Source organism: Mya arenaria, chromosome 16 (assembly GCF_026914265.1).
Source record: "Mya arenaria isolate MELC-2E11 chromosome 16, ASM2691426v1".
In the NCBI taxonomy this organism is placed as follows: Eukaryota; Metazoa; Mollusca; class Bivalvia; order Myida; family Myidae; genus Mya; species Mya arenaria.
The window spans coordinates 52,850,135-52,859,729 of NC_069137.1; the positions used below are offsets into that span (position 1 = coordinate 52,850,135).

At 34.2% G+C, this 9,595-nt stretch overlaps 1 protein-coding gene across 2 annotated transcripts in view; it reads right to left on the bottom strand.

The window, feature by feature from the left end:
- Positions 1–9,338, bottom strand: part of LOC128222066 (zinc finger protein 761-like) — a 55,790-nt gene extending 46,452 nt beyond the window's left edge. For both annotated transcript variants that reach the window (XR_008259063.1, XM_052930847.1), the window contains exon 1: positions 9,299–9,338. The gene's annotated coding sequence lies outside the window, so the exon portion shown is untranslated. The remainder of the gene's footprint in view (positions 1–9,298) is intronic.
- Positions 9,339–9,595: the final 257 nt, after the last annotated feature.

Below are 9,595 nucleotides of genomic sequence, written 5' to 3' on the forward strand. Positions count from 1 at the left end.
TTTAACATTTACACTCAACAAATAGATGTTTATCATAAGGTGTGAATATGAATAATAAAACAAAAAAGAAAAAACAAAGCAACATCTGCATTCAAGAAATTAATATAACAACAGAGCTTTACATTTCTTTATACTTTCAAGACCAATAATCTAGGCATGCATGGGCGGATTTGGCTTGTTTTGGAAAGGAACAGAGCGCTTATGGATATCTAAATACAGAACAAGTTTCATTGAAATCAAATCAAATTGAAGACTCTATCGTGTTCACAAGAAATTGTTTACAGACACACCGACGCACATACTACGTACACATTACCATCGTAATACTGATGTTGAGCTGACCCTGGTAAGTTAATAACTGCAAGGCAGCAAAGGTAAATAATCTATATAAATGCTATAAATTTCAATGCCGATGTGACCAACCTACTATCTCAACCAGAATTGCCAACTTTGGAGCTTATCAGGATAATGGGAGTTGTAATGGGAGTTTCTATCGATTTCTCATCTCAGTGCAATTTAGTGGTGTTAAGATACGCTAGATCAGCACTAATTTATCTATTGGACACAGTGTGAGATAAAGTCAGATAAGAAATACAGAATTTATGAGGGTCATTAAGTTGACCCATCCTTTTATTATAAGTTCCAACAGAAAATTTCAGTTTTGGACGATTTAAGATTTAGCCATATTTAGCTGTTCTTTAGGGGAAACGTAAGTTGATAAAGTACAAAAATCTCAAATCACCTCTGGTAAACCTACTTTTTTTGCATATAATATTCCATGTCATTTGGTTGAAGTTTATAATTGATCATTTATCAAGACATTTAATTGCAGCCAATTCCACACCTTTATTTTAACAGTTTTGTATTTTTTTCTAATAGCAGTGGAAAACAGAATTTGGTGTGAAATTTCAGAATGAAACAGCTATAAAGAAATATTAACTGCAGATTCTATCTTAAACGATAGAAATAAAATGTCATCAATATTGTATTAGCAATTAGTCAGGTAAACCCTGTTTATTGCCTAAAAACACGTTGCTTTAATGACATTTGACACGTTATGAACATATTGTGCACTCATTACTAAAAACATGCTGATAAAACTTCAATTACCACATTTTTTGCCAAATCAAAATAATTATGATTATGAACATGTTTGGTTGAGTGCGGAATGGTAGACCAAAATGTTTACCATTAAAGTGACACTTGTATTCAAAATCATTACAGACACATCTATAATAAACATAGATTTTGAGCGATAAACCTTTAACTACTTACTATATAATGCATTTCTGGAAAATAATATGAAATAAGGCACTGCCTTAGACGGGCTCTAGGTATGTTATCAACTACAGGCAAAATTGATTTTATATGACATACTATGGCTATGACTACGACCATTTAGATCATTTAGGTGCATCACAAGTAAGGTTAAGGCAATGCAAAGCAAATTTCAACATTTTAATGTTTGAAAAAACACATAATTACAAACACAATAAATATTCTTATTTACCTAATACTGAATATCATACAAACAGTTACAGAACAAAATAATGATTCCTACTTTAAACATAACAAGGTAAACAAACCTTAACTTAAAAATTAATGATCACAGTTACCTGACAATCAACCTGTACTTTACTATTTTAATATGTAAAACAGCATTGTGTATATTTTAGATGTTTAAGGTTCTGCAAATAACCCCCAAAAATGGTTTGACCCCCTCAGTAGTTTGAAATGAATATAAATTCCCTGTAGTTAACGTTGTTAGCACCATTTCATCATTGAATATAACAATGTATGCAGAAAGTATGAACATATTTAATTATTTAAAGTATGAGACTTTAAACTGAATAATAAACATTCAACAACAATACATCTTTAACATTTAAAAAAAACAAGCACATTATTCAACAAAACATGAGTTATTGATATTAATATATAATATATATATATGTGAATATATTACAAGTTTACAACACAATATAGCAGTTTAACAGTTCACAATATAATCAGAACAAGAATGTACTATAATTATGCTTACATTAGCTCATTCAGTTTAAAACTATATACTTTGCAAATACACTTAATTGTTCAGAACGTACTAGGCTTAGTTTTAATTTTAACAATGCATGGTATTCTAGACAAAGTTAATTGCCCCCCCCCCCCCCCCGGAAGGGATTAGTGGCCTACTGACCAGATGACTGAAATAAACTATGATGTATTGATCTAGTGATAAGGGAATAGTCTGCAAGTAAATGGACAATTCAGCCCTGCATTTGTCAACAAATAAAGAAAAAAAAAGACCAGCCCTCCCCTAAGCATAGCTTTGAGCCCAGAGCCGAATCTGTGCCTGGGCTAACAAATTTAGTTCCAGCATTATATGGAGCGCTTTCACACTACTTTATATGACTCAAAAATGAACATCCAAAAACTTGTGTTTTTGTGCTAATATACAAATTTAACATATATCTATGAAAATTGGAAATATAATGGAATCAGGACCTGGTTTTATGCTAAAGAAGATATGCCTTCATATGGTACAAAAACATGAAAGGTAATTCTACAATACTGACAAAGAACATTTCTGCAAGGTGTTTAAAACAATTTCAATAATTTATAATATGATAAGAAGGATTTGTAAAGGAAATAAAGATGTTCTACAAACACGTTCGAAAATACAACAGTAGTGTTTAAATGAAGTATTTTCATAAAATTTAACCACTTTCACTTGAAAATCAAAATTAAAAAGATATTTATTAGAGTTTATGATGCTCTTTTGAGAACACTTTGAGATGCATATGCAATTCTTGTCTCTTAGTTTAAATGTTTTTGATGACGGTACTCAAGTCATCAATCCCAGATCCAATATGCACCCTGGTATACTAGGATACTGAAGTGATCGGTCCCATATGCCAACTCTGGTATCCTGGATAAAACGTTACTGCTGAATACAGTACTGAAGTGATCAATCCCTGATGCGACTCTGGTATCCTGGATAAAACGTTACTGCTGAAAACAGTACTGAAGAGATCAATCCCTGATGCCACTCTGGTATCCTGGATAAAACGTTACTGCTGAATACAGTACTGAAGTGATCAATCCCTGAAGCTACTCTGGTATCCTGGATAAAACGTTACTGCTGAAAACAGTACTGAAGAGATCAATCCCTGATGCCACTCTGGTATCCTAGATAAAACGTTACTGCTGAAAACAGTACTGAAGAGATCAATCCCTGATGCCACTCTGGTATCCTGGATAAAACGTTACTACTGAAAACAGTACTGAAGTGATCAATCCCTGATGCCACTCTGGTATCCTGGATAAAACGTTACTTGTGAATATGGTACTAAAAATATCAATTCCTGATGCCACTCTGGTATCCTGGATAAAACGTTACTTGTGAATACGGTACTGAAAATATCAATTCCTGATGCCACTCTGGTATCCTGGATAAAACGTTACTGGTGAATAGAGTTCTGAAGAATCCTGCATTACAGGTGAATATGGTACTGAAGTGATGGATCCCGATCTGAAACAGATTAACACCAAATTGAAGCAATACACAAGGGTCAATTTTTTCACATTGACACAGATGAAGAGGCTATCCCACTAACAAATGAAGTCACCTTTGTTAAAAGTATGTAAATATGGCCCAAGACCACAATTGCTTTTAGTAAATGTTCATATAAACACTAACCTGGCTTTTCTCTTCAAAACAGTCGTTGCATATAATGTTTTTGCAATTTAAACAGACTTCAAAATCCCTATAGTTCAATTTCAGGCTGTATGCAACACATACTGAAAGTTTGGCAATGATATCTTAAACACTTAAAGAATGAGTATTAGCACCTGTGGTGTTTTCTTAAAAGGCAGAAATAGCCATTTCCATGAAATGGTTAGCAGCAAACTTTTTAAGAGCCATTGTTTCTTCATGCATTGGAATAATCTGACCAAGTAAAGTTCTCCTTGTAACTTTCAACAGTGTCTATAAAACAGCACCACAAAAATGGCCTGCCTACTCTTATAAGATTTTTTCTAAGCAAAATAAGATTTTTCCACTTAATCGGCTTAGCCTTTTATATAAAAATGACATAGCGCCAAACTGAAATTCCTCAACTTGTCAAATTTATGCTTTTCTGGTCCAGTTATATTTTAGTTTAACAAAAAAAAATAAGTGATAATGTGTTTATAGACATTCTAAACACCACTATATGCCAAATTGATTGCTTCCGGGACAAATGGCGGATTTAAAAAGTTGCTTATTTACACATGCTTTGCTATAAATCTCACTCTTTGGAATCATTTACACACAAACAAGTACTTTAAATTAGATTTGACTTACTTTATTCTTCTGAACTATTGGATTCAGAGCTGCATCTCCTGGATGCCAAGGGCGAAAAGCCGCAGCTACATTAACAGGAGCTTATTGGGACAACATAATCTGCAAGCAAGACACAAAATCAGTGTTTGACACAAATTAAAAGTATCTGCTTCTACTGTTAAAGTATGAAAAATGCCTGTAAACATTCATTTGAGGCATACACAACCTTTTATGTAGGCATTTATGTGATAAAAATGCAGAAAAGTTAATTAATTCAAAGATTTTCATGACAGAATTAAAATATATATAGTCTTTTAGACATTTTGCAATCATTTTTTAACAACTAAAAGGTTTATCGCAACTAATTGAGTACCTGGATGCATTTTGAAAGGGTTCGAAACCATACATACTTAGAATTATTTCATACTTGGAGAGGATTATTCCTTTCTCGGAAATCATTGCCAAGAACCGGTATGGAATTCCATCACAAGACCATGTTTTGATCAGCATTGGTTCTTGTCCTTAAAAATACTTATGTGGCTTCAGCAACCAGGCTGGCTATAGAAATAAACAATAAATAATTGTTTTTAAAGCTGCACTCTCACAGATTGAACATTTTGACAACATTTTATTAAATAATTGTCCTGAGATTCGATACATAAAAAAGATTTTTGGTGCCAATCTGGTGTTCAGTCCCTAAGTTAAGGCATTTTGAGTGTATTTAGGTGTTTTCTTTAATGCATAAAGGGAAAAGGTTCTAATCTCAATGAAACCGGATCACCTTTTTTCTTTTGCTTTCAGAAATGTCAAGTTTTTCAATATATAAACTTCAAATAAATGAATATATTGTGGATGTTTTTCTTGTTCATTAGCTGAAAATCATATGCACACTATTTAAAATGAAACATCATTCTGCATCATACATGTATGTGTAGTCAGTTTTGATACTTGTTTGCAATTATGTATGTTTGCACAATACAGACCAAAGACCAATACAAGTCAGCAGTTTCATTAGAAAATGGTATTATCTCGAAGCCGCACCAAAAACGGTATGAAAGAAATTTAATTAGGAAAGAAACAAACAGTATATCAATGAGCTTATACGATCAAGAAAAGCTGATACTTGGAACCTCCATATCAATAGTTAATGGTGCAGCGTTAATCCAATCGGAGCACAATATTGAAATCAAAACTGATCATGATGTCATAACAAGCAAATGTTAATATCAAAGAGCTTAGAGCAAGTAACATACTGGCAATTTATTTCAGGGAAACCTTGACAGAAGTCCAGTTTATTTTCTTAATAATGTAATACATGACATGGCAATACTAACATGGCAATACCTGCATTACTGAAAATCAGTCCACAGCTGTTATGTCAAAACCAGGGCATGGATGCATTCTGAAATACAAAAAAAAGTTTGTAATTTGTGCTAATCTGACATATCCCATTTACAAGTGATTTACACTGAAATATAATTGTCCTATACTATAGTAACACAACTTCTTTATGACCAAACATATTGCTATTGAGCATTAAGTACACTGTATGTACATGACTGTTTATTTTGTATGTCATGTTTCTTTGCCCCAATTTATGAAAATATTTTATTACAGGTTCAAGCTTTTTAAGTCCGTTACGCTTGAGATTTATCGAGAAGCTGGGATCTTATGCACCAGTCAATTGTAACCACGGCTCCCCCCAGGTCCGGGGGTTACATACAGGGGATAGACGGGGAAATGGGCCGTGTGTTTACTTTTCAGGTGGCACTTTACTTTTCAGGTGTCACTCCGGGCCAATGTGGTGGTTTTGTCTTTGCTTTAAATATAGCGGGTAGTGGACCTTACCTAGGGTCCCTGAGGTGCAGGGGCATTTGGCGGGGATTTTACCATCTGTTCGTCCCAACAGGGCAGAAATTTTGACACAATGGCAATTTTATAACAAACTTGACCATGTGATTGAGTGTGAGCAAGCTAGTACAGTTTGACTTACCATTTGGGTGAACAATTACTAAACGGCGATGTAAATTGAAAAAATTAAATATAGAGGTGCAGTTGTATTTATGTAAGAGGTGCACCTCCATTTTAAAGTTTTAAAATATATATAGAACAGAACGTATGAATAAAGAATTGCACAGCACAGGTGCACCTGTAAAGTAAGTGTATTTTAGTAACATTGATGATTCTCTCACAAAGCCATGTTGTTTCATGGAAAGGGTACGGCAACTCTCGCTCAGTCATGGGGGTTGTTTGGCAGGATGGTTCGCATTCTCCACACCCTGGACTGACTATTTAGTTACAATATTTCACACGATCTGTGGCCCACAGCAAAACCATCAACCCGCATTTGCCAATTTGTCTTTCCATCACAGTTTTGCACTCTTATGGTGTCAGCCTTCCTCTCAACATATTCAGTCACAATCTCTCATCTCCCATAGTGTTGCTTGGCATGAGGGGTCACTCGGCACTATTTATTTACAATCTTTCACACAGTCTGTTGATCAAAGCAAAACCATTTATCTTTACAGTCACAATAGCTCACAAAGCCATGGTGTTGGACTGTCCATTTATCTTTTCAGTCATAATCTTGCGCTCCGCCATGGGTTTTTTTTTGCAGGAAGGGAAAGTCCTCCCTCACCCTCCCCTTCCAACTTCTTAATTTAATAACATCTGTCACAAAAAAGTGGTGTTGCATTTCAGTTACCTGGTATTTGGACTGCAGTTGTTGCCAGTCTAGCTATCTGATTGGGGCAATTCGGTCCCTTGGGTGATCTGTTGGTCTGAGAATTATAAAAAAATGTGCTTGTGTACTCTATGATACATATATAATGAAGAAATAATCCACTTTTGGTCGTATATTTTTACATATTAAATGTTTTAATATTACATACAATCTTTATCATTCACATGGTGTCAGACCGCAACCGTCCATTGATCTTTTCAGTCATAATCTTGCGCTCCGCCATGGTTTCACTTAGCAGGAGGGGATACCCCTCCCGCACCCTCCCCGCCCAACTCCTTAATTTACACAAAATAGGTGTTGCTTGGCACAAGAGTTCACCTGTCACACAATTTCTGTATATCTTTTTAGTTTCAATCTCTCAACCAGCGTGTTGGTAATTGAGAGGTGTTCCCATCCTTTGATCTCAGTCAAAACATCTCACATAACCATTGTTGAGGCTCACAGACAGTACACCCCATCCATCTTTTCAGTGACAATATCTCGCTCAGCCATAGCGATATCTGAACTGGTCAACTGCATGTCATAAGTATATGAAATTGATATATCTTCATTGTATGATTAACTGAAGTGTTTTTTACAAAATAATCATACTGTACCTGGCTGACGTGACAAGCTCTGCTATGTGTACCGGTATAATCCATGGTCGTAATTAAATCAGTAATCCAACAGGAATTAATTCTTCGCAGTTTCTATCCGATCAACAACTGTCAAACATCTAAATAGTATCGATATTGTAAAGCCTAAAATGACAACTACTAACTGTCAAGTGTGACCTTCGTATAGAATGGTAAACAATGCATATGAATATCTTTAATAAACAAGTGAAAACAAAGTACAGTATACTTTATAGAAATATGTTTTATTTGTCTTTGTGACTTTACCACAAGTATTCATAGTAATTGTTTATAAGCATATTTTGAATTATTTTAATAACTAGTGGGGCGCTATTTTACATCTCATAATTTCATGAGCCTGTTTTCTTCCATGACGTCACGCTCTGATGATTTTGGTGTCCGGCATGCACACGCTCAATAAAGTTTATGAACAGAAAAAAATACTGGTTCCATCACCTTTACGTCTTTTTTTCAGGCTGATAGTATGTGTTACTTTTGAACAAAAGTAGTGCTGCAACTTTTGAACGAAGGTAGTGCTATGTGTGACCGTAATAGGGCTCTGCCGAGCTTCGCTCGGTTTAGAGCCCGTATTAATTACCGTATAACAAGATTGTAACCGTGTACCTAATAGCTGAAAACACAAAAAGAATAAATGATTGGTGGATGCTAAAAGATTTGCTGTGATATTCTATCGTGTCATAAGGTAGAAATATCGTATTTCCTGCACCTTTCTTTCAAATTAAACTCGGTATCCTTTATAAGAACCACTGTTTTACCATTTATTAATCCATTTTGGTAAACCATAACAACTGTTTTAATTGTGGTCAATCTAATTCCTGAGTAAGAGTGCTTTAACTTCTTTAAGAATTAGAACTTAAGCATTACTAATGAACATGTTGACTTGATGTAGATATGTAAATTTAATCTTTCAATACCCGTATTTATTATGTTTCATAGCCCACATAATCCAAAATTGCCAATGAAACTTTTAATATTTTATAAGAAAAGTGTTAGGTTTGAACTGTCTGTAATAGTGATTGTGATTAAAAATGGGAATCATTTTTGCTAAATTACTCCTTTCGTTCTTGACCTCGAATCTACTTAAAATTTGTAAATAAATTATCGAGTATTATATACATGTATTATATCAATTAGATAATAATGATAAAAGGAAAAATTTCCAAAATAGTCATGGAAGAATTTTATTGCTATAAATCACAAACTTTGTTGCATACCCTAATTAAGTGTTATAACTTTGCCAATGGATTATTTCTATCCTGTTGTGAATACGCCATGAGGTAGGCCATAAAACCATTATTACAGTTGGCAACCAAAAGTGGATTATTTGTTTATTATGTGTATAATAAAGTACTAAAACGCATTTTTTTTATTCTCAGTCCAAGAGATCACCCTTGTGCGCAATCGCTCGACTGGCCAAAAAATGCAGTCCAAATACCAAGTAACTGTGCACTGTACAGTATAGGCACTTTCGCTTCAGCGGATTTTTCCAAAGTTCACAATGTTTAGCTATAAATCATGACATCAAATTGAATAAGTACATTAAATATGATGATATTCTATTGTCGAATACTAAAGTAGTTAAAAGGTAATATATCAAACCTCTTTTAAAGTGACGATAAATCCTTTTGTTGTATAAAATAAAATAAAATAAAATGAGTGCAAACAACTAAGGGAGGCAACCAGTACATGGCCACATTACACTAATTTTGCCGTAATCTAAAATCATCGCATAGTAGTAAGTTTTTTTATGGCAGTGGGGTACCCAAATTTTTTTATAAACTACCTACACCATTTTTTTTTTCAACGCTGTGCTTATTGTATAACTCTTTATTTAGTTTTGTAATTTTAGAGTCCACATATGCGTAAGTGGTTCACATCCGACTGGGTACAAATGCA